Below are 14,337 nucleotides of genomic sequence, written 5' to 3'. Positions count from 1 at the left end.
GGGGGAAAGAAACCTGCAGACAGGGGGACCAGAGGGACCCTGGCTACACATACTTCACAAATTATAACTGTAATCTACTTACTATTCTCTTTCAGCATTGATCCAACCATGAAGGGGTTCATTTTAATATTGCCTCCCCCCTGGGAGGTATATAACAAGGGACGCTTCCATAGAGGCTCCACCCTTGACAAAGCACCCGTTGCAAAGCGTACGTCGGGTCGCTTAGTTCTGGGTCTGTGGCAAACATAGTGGTCAGTTACTCTGATGCCTCGGCATCCTGCTCCACATCTATGCACACTTGCTGTATTTCTCCCATTGCCTAACAGACTTCTGATCGCCAAACTCGTATCCTCTATTTTTATTGCGTTCTATTTTTAAACTACTGAGTTAAGGTTAATGTGTTATATGATAGGTTTGCAATGTGCTTCCATCTAGCATATCTGCGGAGCAACAGCCTAACTGTGAGCCTATTCTTATATCCACAGGTTACTAGACATTCATTTAGCACTCCCGCCGAACGCAGGTTTCTTCCTCTCATTATCAATATTCAGTGACCGATCTCTGGCATCCTGGTCATATACAGACAATCCTTTTGACTACCTTCTAACCAGCATCAGTATATGAGACAGTCCCTGTTTATGATCCTTTCCTAGCATATAGGATAGTTACATTTTGATGTATTAATACATTTGTATATCATTATATCTACCCTTTAACATTGGCTGCTATAGGGGGCACGTCATCATGCTCCTACACATTTACCTCAGCCTTGCTTTTATTATTAATTTTCTTGTTATGTTTACCCTTCCACATTATTTTATGTATATGTAATAAAAGTTAGTTTTTTATTCATTCATCCCTTAGCATCTGCCATACTGGTTATGAGTGCACCCTACGGGGGCTTTCTTTTCTTTCTTTAATTCATAAAACCAATACAGTTTTGTTAAAGGACTTGGTAGATGAAGGTCAGGTTGGCCGCAACCAAAAACTCCTAGTGTAGCCCCCTTTCCTTGTGCCTACGTGAACTACGCAGGTGACTACGCATGCTGATATACTTGTTGCTCACAGGAGGCCTAAGCCTCCGCCACTGGGAGCCTGGGTGAGCTCTTTCTCCTTGTAGTGCAGTGCCTCCACCTATGAGGGATCCCAGTGTTGGTGGGATAACCCCTCAGGAACCAATACAGTAATGAATAATACACACACAGGTATATAAATCTTTACTGTACACACACAATAACATATACTAAACACATATGACAATAGTACTCCTGTACCCGCAGTGTACACCCAATGTCCCAACACTTGGTAATTTCCCCAAAGTACTGAGGGTGTGGTGGCACCAATAACCCTGGTGTCCTTCCCAATATCAGTCTCACCCAAGTGTGAGGTAGCGCTACCCCTGTGAACTGTTGGTGCACTTATACCTTCTTGAGCACTGCTGTACCCAGGTATAGCTGATGAAATAGATGAATCAGTCAGGTCCCATGACATGTGGCCTCCAACTATCCCCTCTCTCCTTGTGCGTCCCGATCCACCTTATGAGGTGCCATCTCAAGCTGGAGGGTCTCACACAATGTCTCTATTTCCTGTGACCGGGTCCCAAGCCGCAGGACATGGCGTGGCCATCTGGTCACTGATGCAACAGCACCTCTATGTGCTAATAGGGAAGCGTCCCCATCTGGGGCCTTCCCTACAATACTCAGCTGGGGTGACTCAGAGCCCAGCTGGGGCCTAAGGGGCAAGACTAGTCCTAGTCCAGGGAAGCATTGCTTCCTGGACACTACCTACCCTCTTGCTGCCCTCCATCTGACTGGAGTGTGTGTACTCCACTGCGGAGGATATCCTCTCTTAAGTCCTATTGGCTGACGCCCCATCTGGTTTTCTCCCTCCCTGAGGATCCTGGGACTTGTAGTCCCATGTGGCATCTAGCGGAGACACCTACGATGTCCGCTGCACTTGGTACCCACGGCGCATGCGTGCCTCAATTGTACTGCACATGCACAAGAACAAGATGGCCGCCCCACATGCCTGACCCGGCGCGGAGCTCCAGCGACTCCGATCAGCCAGACAGCTCACTCCCGCATGCAACGGAGATAGAAGGGGGCTCGTCTATATCCTCCCCCTTGTGGATAATCCATCGTCCTTATTTGGGAACAACATATATGTACAGGATAATATATAATAAAAATGCATATCATACATGTATGTATGTCTTTATTTGTATAGCGCCATTAATGTACATAGCGCTTCACAGCAGTAATAGTTACAATCATATAAATAATAACATATAAATAACACAAAGGGAATAAGTGCTTCAGACTTAAAAGTAACATTTAGGAAAAGGAGTCCCTGCTCCGAAGAGCTTACAATCTAATTGATACATATAACTTAATGGTACAATAAGCATCTAAACGAGATTGAACAACTCATTGAGCATGGTCATAACACAGGTAAACCTGCTCCGAGACAGCTGCTGAGACTCATAGTGAGGTGCCCCTAACGAATCATATGCCTCTCGAGTTGGAGGGTGTCTCACTTTCTGACTCCTGTGAGTCTCATCTCCAGCATCTTCTTGGTCGGAGAGGCTACCATTGGCTTGAGGCCATGGGCCTCTCATTAGGTGTGAATTGGGAGCTACACAGTCTCTATTAGGTACAAAACTCGGACTCTTTGGGTTGAGTGGTTGGTGACGTCAGACGTACCCTACGTACGTTTCACCGTAACTGGCTTCACGTGACGTCGGCTCATCAGAGTGCTTGTATTCCGTCTGAGTGCTTCGTAGACTGCATTCGTGGGCAGCAACAGCACTCAGACTCTAGGGTCTGCCTATTCTGTTTACTCTATATGTAGGGATTGTCCTGCTAGGTATACAGCTATGGTGAGGTAGCCAGTGTTATATATATATACACATAGAAGGGTAATTTCTTTAGCCTACTGCAGTGCAGCTATCACATTAGCAGCTTAAGGTGGGGGGTCCTTCAGAGTGTTCCCTCTACCTGATAGGCAATACCCCATACACTATATACAGCTAAACCCCGTTATAACGCGGTCCTCGGGGTCCACCCCGAGACCACCGCGTTACTAACGGGGTCGCGCTAATTAAAAAAAAAAAAATGGCCGCCGCATCAGTGTTTTTACCCGCGGTCCCGGCTTCCCCCTGCCACCGCGTGACAGGAGATGGGAGGGGGGATTCCCCTCCGGTCCGGCTCCCCCTGCCACCGCGTGACAGGAGATGGGAGGGGGGATTCCCCTCCGGTCCGGCTCCCCCTGCCACCGCGTGACAGGAGATGGGAGGGGGGATTCCCCTCCGGTCCGGCTCCCCCTGCCACCGCGTGACAGGAGATGGGAGGGGGGATTCCCCTCCGGTCCGGCTCCCCCTGCCACCGCGTGACAGGAGATGGGAGGGGGGATTCCCCTCCGGTCCGGCTCCCCCTGCCACCGCGTGACAGGAGATGGGAGGGGGGATTCCCCTCCGGTCCGGCTCCCCCAGCCACCGCGTGACAGGAGATGGGAGGGGGGATTCCCCTCCGGTTCCGGCTCCCCCTGCCACCGCGTGACAGGAGATGGGAGGGGGGATTCCCCTCCGGTCCGGCTCCCCCTGCCACCGCGTGACAGGAGATGGGAGGGGGGATTCCCCTCCGGTCCGGCTCCCCCTGCCACCGCGTGACAGGAGATGGGAGGGGGGATTCCCCTCCGGTCCGGCTCCCCCCGCCGCAGCACAGGGCCCTCGCGCCGCAATACAGGGCCCCCTGGCCCTGCCGTAGCGCAGGGTCGTCCTGCCCTCCCCCCGCCCCATGCCCCCCCCATGCCCTCCCGCGCTGCACCGGGCCATCCCACCAGCCCCCGCAGCATCGGGGGCCACCGCAGCAGCCATCATCCCCCTCCACCGCAGCACCACCCCCACCCTGCAGCCACATGCCTCAAAAATCATCCCCAAGGTAAGGTAAGGCTGATTTATGTATAAGTGTAGTGTGTGTGTGTGTGTGTGTGTGTGTGTGTGTGTGTGTGTGTGTGTGTGTGTGTGTGTGTGTGTGTGTGTGTGTGTGTCAGTGTGAGCAGTGTGTGTGCAGTGTGCAATGAGCAGTGTGTCAGTGTGTGCAGTGTGAGCAATGAGCAGTGTGTCAGTGTGTGCAGTGTGAGCAATGAGCAGTGTGTTTGCAGTGTGCAGTGTGTGCCAGTGTGTGTGCAGTGTGAGCAGTGTGTCAGTGTGTGTCAGTGTGTGTGCAGTGTGAGCAGTGTGTCAGTGTGTGCAGTGTGAGCAATGAGCAGTGTGTGTCAGTGTGAGCAGTGTGTGTGCAGTGTGAGCAATGAGCAGTGTGTCAGTGTGTGCAGTGTGAGCAATGAGCAGTGTGTGTGCAGTGTGTCAGTGTGTGTCAGTGTGTGTGCAGTGTGAGCAGTGTGTCAGTGTGTGCAGTGTGAGCAATGAGCAGTGTGTGTCAGTGTGAGCAGTGTGTGTGCAGTGTGAGCAATGAGCAGTGTGTCAGTGTGTGCAGTGTGAGCAATGAGCAGTGTGTGTGCAGTGTGCAGTGTGTGTCAGTGTGAGCAGTGTGTGTGCAGTGTGTCAGTGTGTGCAGTGTGAGCAATGAGCAGTGAGTGTCAGTGTGAGCAGTGTGTGTGCAGTGTGAGCAGTGTGTGTGCAGTGTGAGCAATGAGCAGTGTGTCAGTGTGTGTGCAGTGTGAGCAGTGTGTGTGCAGTGTGAGGTGTGTGTAGTGTGAGCAATGAGCAGTGTGTGTGCAGTGTGCAGTGTGTGTGCAGTGTGAGCAATGAGCAGTGTGTGTGTAGTGTGCAGTGTGTGTGCAGTGTGTGTGCAGTGTGTGTGCAGTGTGTGTGTAGTGTGTCAGTGTGTGCAGTGTGAGCAGTGTGCAGTGTGTGTGCAGTGTGTCAGTGTGTGCAGTGTGCAGTGTGTGTGCAGTGTGAGCAATGAGCAGTGTGTGTGCAGTGAGTGTGTGCAGTGTTTGCAGTGTGTGCAGTGTGTGCAAAAAACGGGAGCCATGGGAAAACCGCGTTATAACCGAATCGCGGTATAGCGAGGCGCGTTATAACGGGGTTTAGCTGTATATTGACCTAGACTGGTGATTAGTCATTACTTTGTACTATTCACCCTCTACAGCTGGGTCAGGATCTATGGTCTAATTAACACCTCCCTGTCTGCCACAGTGATATTTCTCACTGAGGCAGTGTCTTGTGTGCAACACCTTATCCAATATCTACTTATTAGTTCATTGGTTACAAGGGTTCTGACACAAGGTATCATCTAGGCTACACCTCATTCACTCAGGATATCAATATATAGGCAGTACTCACACAATTACAGTGTCACACTATGTCTAGTATCAGATATATATAATACTGCAATACTAGTACTCTAGCCCCACCTCTTTGGTTCTTTTTAATTGATTTTTTTAAGTTTTTTGTCCTGCATCTGTGGTTTTCCAAACAGTTTTATTTTAAGCTACTTAATAAAGATTATGTTTTATTAAGGATGTCTTCTCAAGTGCCACATTATAGGGATTATTTTCTTCTTTTTTAGTCACTCATTAATAAGGTAACAGACCGTGCTGTGGGCTAGCGATCACCTACTGTATGGTCGTTGTGACATTATTATCATGTATTGTCCCCTTGGCTTTTTTGTTGGACACGCCTCTAAGGCAATTATGCACATGCCACTTTCAGGCTTATTGGAAAACATGCCTCTATGATGATAACAGACTAACAGAGACACGTGCCATTTTGTGGTACATTCTCACTATTGAGCCGTGTAAGATCTTACCCTGGGACATTTGTATAAATGCTGGGACAATATACGTGATTTATTAAGCAATACAGGGCATTGTCTTAGGTCCATTGGGTGTGCCTATGGTATCTATTATTAGTACCCCTATACTGCCTATTACAATGTAGCAATGCACTGTGTATTCCTTTGACACATCGTCAATATGTGTGTATGCTGTATTGTTCCCCCATACACTGACACAATTGTTTATGTGGGTTACCCTATTCAAACTAGATGCCTGGATTTGCTTTATTGCCTATTTGTTCTATAGCGTTCAGTAATTTGCTTTATGCAGCGTCATCATCCCTTTGGGACTACCAGCTACAGAAGCCAAGCATCCACTATGCAACATTGTGTCATCAGTAGCTTGTTCCACGTATGCAGGTCATTTCAAGGTGCCTGCCGCATTGCGACTAGTTGCTTAGCAACGATATGGCCCTACGCTGTACGGGTGGTAGGGGAATAGCTTTGCCTCTACTCTACTCGCTTCTGGTATGCCTACGCATGCGCATAGCCCCCAAGATGTCCACCGCCGTATTTACTTTTGTCGCGCATGTGCGATCATAGGATGGCCTCTCCTCCGGATGGGTTTTCATTGCGCATGCGCACTACAGCCTCCATTTCCAAGATGGCGACCGGACAGATTCAAAATGGCGGCGCCTGCATATTTGAGTTCTCTATTAGGCAAGTCTGATAGATAATTGGGCTTTTAATTAATTGTGGTTGTGTTTTTTAGGTAATCAACACTTGGATACCTGGGGATGGGGGTATATTAGTAGGGGCATGTCATTCCTTCACTGCTACACCCTGAGGAATGTCCCGTTTTTGAGTCCGAAACTTTAGTGATTTGTGTCTTATTTCCCTACAATATATTTTCTACAATTCCAACCTGAGTGCTGTCTGCTGGTTCCCGTGCGAATGGTATTGTATGCTTATTTTTTTGTTATGGGACATGCACCTACATTGTGTTACAATTGGAGTGCCGGCTGTTCACATTTTGTAAAAAACTGTAACAAACATACATTTTTTCCAGATTTACTAGGATGCTTTCCTTGTGGGAAATGTAAAATGTGTCCATATGTTCAGAAATCCAAAAATGTTACTAACAATGATTTAACTAAAGAGTACAAAATTCTCTCATTTGCAAATTGTAACACAGATCATGTAATATACATGATCACATGCGGATGTAACAAAAGATACATTGGCCTAACTACTCGTAAATTTAAAATTAGGATGTCTGAACATATTAGACACATCAAAAAGATGGATATTACACATCCTGTTTCACATCATTTTACAACATGCCAATCAGGCACCCTTAAAAATGTCAAATGTGTAATCCTGGAACATATCAAATCCCACACACGTGGAGGAGATAGATCCAGAATTTTGTACCAAAGGGAAGCATTTTGGATATTTACTATCGATATATTAATCCCCAAAGGGCTTAACACTGAATGGGACTTAAAAGTTTTTCTTTAACATCATATACAATTAAGGTGTACCATTGTTACCCTTCCGTATCCCATCCCTCTTCCTCCCCTCCCATCCCTCTTCCCCCTCGCTCCCCCTTCACCCCCCCCCTCCCATTCCCCTTTTTTTCCTTACGCTTTCCCTACCACAGTGTTGACTGTTTAATTCAATTTTGTCTTTTGATAATTAATCTCTCGCAATAAGTTATATATATATATTACTAATGTGAATCTCTGATCTGATGAATTATCAATTGTATTGTTTTTGCTTCATTGCCCTGAATAATTACTGCATACTAAGTGTCTGGTTGACTTAAAATAATTTGACCAGCTACTTAGTATGCTTTACATAATTAAAACCCATGCAGCACTAACAGCTGCTATGTGCCATTTAATACTATCTAAATGTTTAGAGTGAATAGATTATAGGTATATTCCAATATATATTGAGACATTGCTATAAATAAATTGAAACACATGAATTTCGTTTTGAATGTATAATATAGAAAAAGCTGCAGTTCTATAATGTTTCTTTATAATCATATATTCATATATAATGTGGTTTACAATGTTGGTGCTATGTCTATGTCTATGTATTACATTTGTAATTAAGATTTAATGAATAACAGGTATAATATACCAATTAATTAGTGGAAGAGGGGGTTAAATATTGCCCTCCTCTCACTTATGTCACACTCCTTGGGAAAGAGCAGTCTTGCTCGAAACGCGTGGGAGGAGGTTCTCTAGTTGTCTGTCTCAGTATCTGTTTTATGTAGCCCAATAAAGTTTTTTTAATTCAACTACTTCCTGGTGAATCTGAGTAAACAGGAGCAGTGGTGGCATCGATCATCTACTCTACTATTGTTCACTCGGATCGTGGCCATGCTATGGAGGGACGCAGGTCACTGGTCTAGGTGTCCGTCACGTCAGGAGAAGAAGGGGACAACAAAGGACGGTTATCATTGTGAATACTGCACTCCATACCGATCTTACTGTGTGTACACTGCAGCCAATTCAATTACTAGAAACGGCTCCACACTAAGTCTACCCCCTGCACTACATGTGCATTAACTCCACAGGCTCCTCTTCATAATTTAACTACCAAGCTGTTTAAGCTGTGTGTGTGATCAGCCTTGAGCTAACAGACGGCTCATCTTACATTTACACCTTGTTACTATACTGCACTTTCAGAAATAAAGGCTACAGGGGTTGTATCTATGCTTTGTCTATGCGCATGCGTGTCTATGTAATGCATAGGCTATGCGTTTCATTCAATAGGAATTTGAATTTCAGAGGAGGCAGGAAGTGGAGGCGGCCAGAGGGGTGGGGGTTGAATTTCTCCACACATGAGGTAAATGCAGAGAATAAGTGAGAAGGAACCTTGGCCACTGGGGGAGGGTTTTCCGCTTAGTAGTAGCAAAGTGGAGGAGGGTGACTGCTTTATCTATTCTATGCATTCATTCAGTCGATAGTGTTACCAAATTCCCCAGCACTAATGTGACACTGAATACTGTCATACTGTGTTACAGAATAAACGAGTCACTTTACATTTGTAATTGTAGCCAAGTGCCCCTGGCTATAGCCTTCTACTGGCCTCAATACTATAAGTCCTGATAGGAACAGGCAGTGTTTGGGTTAAACTCCTGCACAGGGCCCAGCCTGGATGGGTACTATGCTGCCTTATCAGGGGCAGGCCTAAACCAGCAGTTGGAGTATCATACCTGGGGCGGATACTGACTGATCACATGTATATGGTGAGATGTCTGTCAGTACCTATATCTGCCTTGTTATGGGGCAGGGTTACAAGCCCTTCCACCCGGTATAAAAACTGACACCACCAAATTGAGGTGGTTGATTATGGGACAGTGTAATACCCTTTTCTCTACCAGATGGTCAAGGAGATTGGGAGGGGCTCTTGAGGCCTCAAGCCCTGGGGTCTGCTCCAGGGCTGGAGGACGATCATGCTGTTTAAGTAATAATCCCCTCAGAACAGGGCATTACTGGCCAATAATGCCCTGGCTGGAAGAGTTGACGGCCTGAGGCGAAGATTATACTATTATAGGCTAAATATAGGCTTATTTCATAAAATAAGATGTGGGTAACCGGTGCATCAAAAAATTCAAGTCCCAATAATAAATGATAAATTCTTCCGTTAGGATCACTCCAATGTTATAGTGAGCAGCAATAAAAGGCCCTAATAGGGCTAAGGGACTAGTACCTACTGCTGACAAGCACAATAAACTGTACATAGATTGTCCCATCCACAAAAATATAGAGAGTAATAATATGCAAGGAAAACTCACTTTTAACTTCCAAATTTCTTCAGAGGAGCATTCCCATCGGGTATCCTTAATAGCGTGCAATCCACCAGGCAAGGTAAGTAGAAAGTAGGTAAACAAAGGCAGTGCACTGCCTAAAAATAGTGGAGGAGGCTCATGGTGGCAAAAAAAGGTTTCTTTATTAAATAAGGGGATCAAACATAACCCCTGGATAACACAGAAAACGCACACCTACGCGTTTCGGGCCGTGCGCCCTTTATCAAGGTGTACACGCCCACGGCCCAAAACACATAGGGTTTCTTTAATTTTGTTGGACGATTTGATGTGAAGAGAGCAGAGTGCTGATCCCCTGGAGCAGAATTAAGAATAATTTCCGCTCGAAAATTCCGCCGAGAGTCCCGCCTACCTGTGACGGAGTATCCGGTATCCGGTATCCAGTGACGTCTCTCCCGGTCTCGAGGAGCACGGTGTATGGAGGAACGTTGCGGTCATTTCAACTTCTCAGCCTAGGAAGGACAGATCACATCCGCCTATTCAGCGCTCATTGCTTGTGTTCTAGAGCCGTCCTGTGAGTAGCGCTTCAGTTTTACTCCACCGGACTGGCTCATTCAGTGTCCCATCGTCCCACATTTTATTATTTTATAGTTGTATTAAACAATTTTTTATTTTCAGCTTTGCGTTTGTGTGTCTTCTCTGTGCTGGTTTGTGAGTCTATGTCTGTGATTTTTTGTTAGCTGTGTTGCACTAAATTCTGTGTTCTTTTCATTCCATGTTCCACACTATACGAATGAAGTTACATCTGGTCACCCCTTGATTACAAGATTGCACAAGCTGTCATCATTGGGACTTGAACTATTCCATCTGGATATCCAGAACTAACACGTAATTGAACTTATTAGGCACCGGTATCTCTTTCTTTTTGTCTCTGTTTAATCTCTGATTGCACTATCAGTGTTCCACCAGGCTGCCTCAGACCCCATAGGGGTACTCTTATTTAGAGTTTATTATTCATTACCTCACCATTAGCGCTATTCTACATCACCCTTTTTTCTCTGCATGACAAATACAAGCTACAGTATAACATATGTACTGCTGCGGCCAGCTTCAGTCTAACACTTACCCGTCTTGTCCCACGGCTTTTCGGGCTGGCGCCGAACTTGTCCGAGCACCAGCCGCATCGTCCCCGCATCCTTCCCCTCCCCTCGCGACCTCTGCCTCTGCTCTGCCCTGCTTCTCCGGGTCCCCCGGGTCCCCCTCTGCTTCCCACATCCCCCCTTACCCTGTCACCACCTTCGGGGAACCCTGGGCACACGCGCCACGAGCGCATGCACCCTGGCATGCGTGACCGCGCATCAGTGACGCGCGGCACGCGGCGGGAGAAAAAAAAAACCCAGCCGCGTCTGGACGCACATTACGGTGGTGGCCGCTGAAGACTCAGCTCGGCCGCCACTGTAATGTGCCAAACGGCATATTAATACAAATAAAGCAAATTGAAAACATACATCTAAACTATCCTTTTGACCCATCCAATGTCTATAGATAAGAAACAGAATGGCATTTAAAGCAGCAATCCACACAGTTGTGTTCCTTCTTTTTTTCTTTTTTCTTGCTGGAGCTGAACCATACAACTATAGAAGCCTTGAGGTTCAAGAGAAATCCCCATTTTAATGTGCCCATAATATTAAGCAAAATAGGGAAGCTGGCAACAGGAATCATTCAATAGAAAGCGGCATTATCTTGCCCTGGTGATTTGAGGCTTCCTATTACCCAGGAAAAGTGAGGCTGACAATAGCAATTTAAAAGACACATTTCTTAAGAAGCAGGTGTGAAAATAGAGGGGTACAGCTTCAGGGCCCCGCACCTCATTATGCGGAGTAAAAAAAAAACCCACAACTTTAAAAAAGGGAATGGGTTTTGCTGCTGCTAATTATAAATCAAAGCGACTCTTTAATGTGAAAAAACATTTTCACTAAATTGCCTTTATTGATTTGTTATTGATTAGTGTTCCCCTACAAATTAGATATTAATTAGATACTGATTAGTTTTTTTTTTCCTGCCATCTTTACCATTCAGATATAATTATGTTAGTCACGGAAAAGGTAGAAAAAAAGAACACATGGCTAAAATTAGTCAAAATGAGTGAGATGCTGCATATTATCGGTACTATTAATTCATTCTAATAGTTTAATAGATATCCTGAAATGTTTTATTTTATTTGTTAAACATGGACAAATTTGTTGATACGGTATGCATGCATACACATTATTACAGACTCGCAGAGTAATGCACACTAGAATCACACAGGGGAATATGCGGAGCATTGCTCAAACAACAGGTGCAAATTGCATCACAATGACTTTACTTCACTTTGCTCCAATGTATCAAGGTCAAGGCGCCTTGCTCAAAATGTTCTCCACTTGCACTGTGAATGATTGGGTGGTGCAGGAGCACGCCTCACAGATGTGCTAATAGGATATGCAAAGTATATTTAAATGACTCACACCTCACACCAGATTTCCACAAGGTCTATCCTTGGGCTAGATTCTCCGTTAAATGTTTTATCATGATGTTACCCCCATTTAACGTATCAATAGTGGTAACGCATATCCACAAAGGTGAGTAACGTTACGATGACCTCGCATTAACCAAAGAAATACCAGATTGTTAACTTTTAACAGATATCTGGCGTACTCATATGCAAATCATATGCTAATGAGCCGTTAGCCTAAGATCGCATATCCACAAACCTCTGTTAATATTTTATATATTTCTGGGAATAGCCTACAAGCACAAAGGGCAGGTGTAAGGTGGTACCCATATTATAGTACTGAGTATAGGACATAACCCTTTCATTACATGCATCATACAACGATATATATTGTGGATCATATAAATGTCTGAAACACATCAAGAGATGACCTGATAATGTGTCATGTTCATGTAATAAACTAAGCTATAGTTTTTAGTGATTAAACTGAATGTAGGATATGTTTGTTTCAATCTTGGCTGCATTCAGTATGGGTGTACAATATTGTTTGCACATGTTCTAAAAATGATTACCAAGAGATAGAAGTAGTGAACAAAACTTTTATTCACACACAGTTAAATCACTACGTTCAAATCAGAACATTAACACAACAAATAAGGTCAAATTAGACCAACACAATCAAAAATAAAAGTAGCTGATTCCACTGAGGAAGGAGGAGGAGGAGGAGGTAGAGTGTACAGTACCAGTGATTTCCCTGATGTATGTTGGCAGGAACTCACTGGATGCTGCTGAAAAGAATAGAGGGGGCTCGGAGGCTCTCCGTTCCCTGCTGTACTGCCCATGTCAGCACATTCACTGCAGCAGTCAGTTGGCCAATGGTGTTCTTTACAGCACTGCTGTGCTGCTGCATCAGGTAGTGATCACCCTGAATTGGCAGCTGGAGATGTGTGCCATGGTCACCAGCTGAGTGCCTATGCTGTGAAACCCAAACCTCTGCATCCGCAAAAGCTCCTGCTGTTGTGTCATAATCACCTCATCTACATGGGCATTTGCTCTTGGTGTTGGAGTAGGGTGCCTGGGTGCAGGAGGAGCAACCAGGGCAACAGGAGTTGTAGGGACAGCTACCGGAGCAGCTGGAGGAGCTTTGGATGGAGCTGGGGCATGGGCAGCAGAGGCTGCAGGAGCAGCAGGAGGAACTCCATACTCCTCTTTATCAACCTGGGCTAGGAGTAGAGCACTGTCTCCTCACCTTGGTCTTCCTCCATGGGCTCTTCAGCCTGTGCCAATGGCTGTCTGCTTGATGGTCCTTAAAACAAATGACATAATGTAATAAAATATAGTTATACAGAACGTGGGACCATATGAGCACATTTTGATAGATTTTGTCCCCCTGACAGCGTCCTCTTGCTTCCTTTACTCCTCACCATGCTTGGGTCTATGATACGGAGTCAAGAGACACAACTTCTACCTTGGTAGTTAGCAGGAAGAGAGGTAAGCTCCCGATCCCCATCCCTGTAGTGACTTTTTCTGACCCCACCCCTTCCCACATATCCCTTGAGAGGGGCTCCTCTGAACTAAGTCATGACACTTCTCCCTCTTAACAGTCCAGGACTCTTTTTTCCTCCCCTATCTGTCCCTTCTGTCCCTACTCTTCTCTGTCCCTGCTCTATACTGTCCCTCAGCTTATCTCTCCCTACCTTTGACTAAGAGGCAATAACTGTCCTAACTGTCAGAAATAAAAACTCACGGGTACCTCTTATATGCTTGTGTTCCTGATTTCTTCCCCCTCCCAGTGTTTTGCAGCATTACACTTCTTTTTGTGGTTTTTAGCAGTGTCTCAGGGATGCTTAAGTTTCTCTTGATTCATTCAGCTTCTAGTCCCTTACTCTTTCCTGTGCCGGTTAAATCTGAGAATTCTTATTACAGAAGCTTTAACATAGTAGAACTTGTGAACATACATATTTCATATGTGTAACACCCCTATCCCAACCCCTATCCCAACCCCCCACCACCACCCCCACAGCTGCAGGGATGGTGTGTACAGTAAATATGAGGTAGATTGTAAACAGTCTGTGCAACTTCCACAGGGTTCTCATCTGCTCAAAGGGGTTTGAAACTCAATGGTTACCGTAGTCTTCTCAGGGTGCCATCGGTGAGTCAGTGCCGGCTTATAGAAAATGAGTTAATAATGGAGAAGAGCGACAGGAACTTTTAACTAGAGTCTTTATTAGAACATAGCAGCATAATCCTGGCATACACAATCAGGACGGTTCCCTCACAGTTTGAGAATCTAACACATCATCTTCCTCTGAAAACTTCCG

This window comes from Ascaphus truei, chromosome 4 (assembly GCF_040206685.1).
Source record: "Ascaphus truei isolate aAscTru1 chromosome 4, aAscTru1.hap1, whole genome shotgun sequence".
Taxonomy (NCBI): domain Eukaryota; kingdom Metazoa; phylum Chordata; class Amphibia; order Anura; family Ascaphidae; genus Ascaphus; species Ascaphus truei.
The sequence above is the reverse complement of the archived record's forward strand: the minus strand, read 5'-3'. Positions refer to the sequence as shown.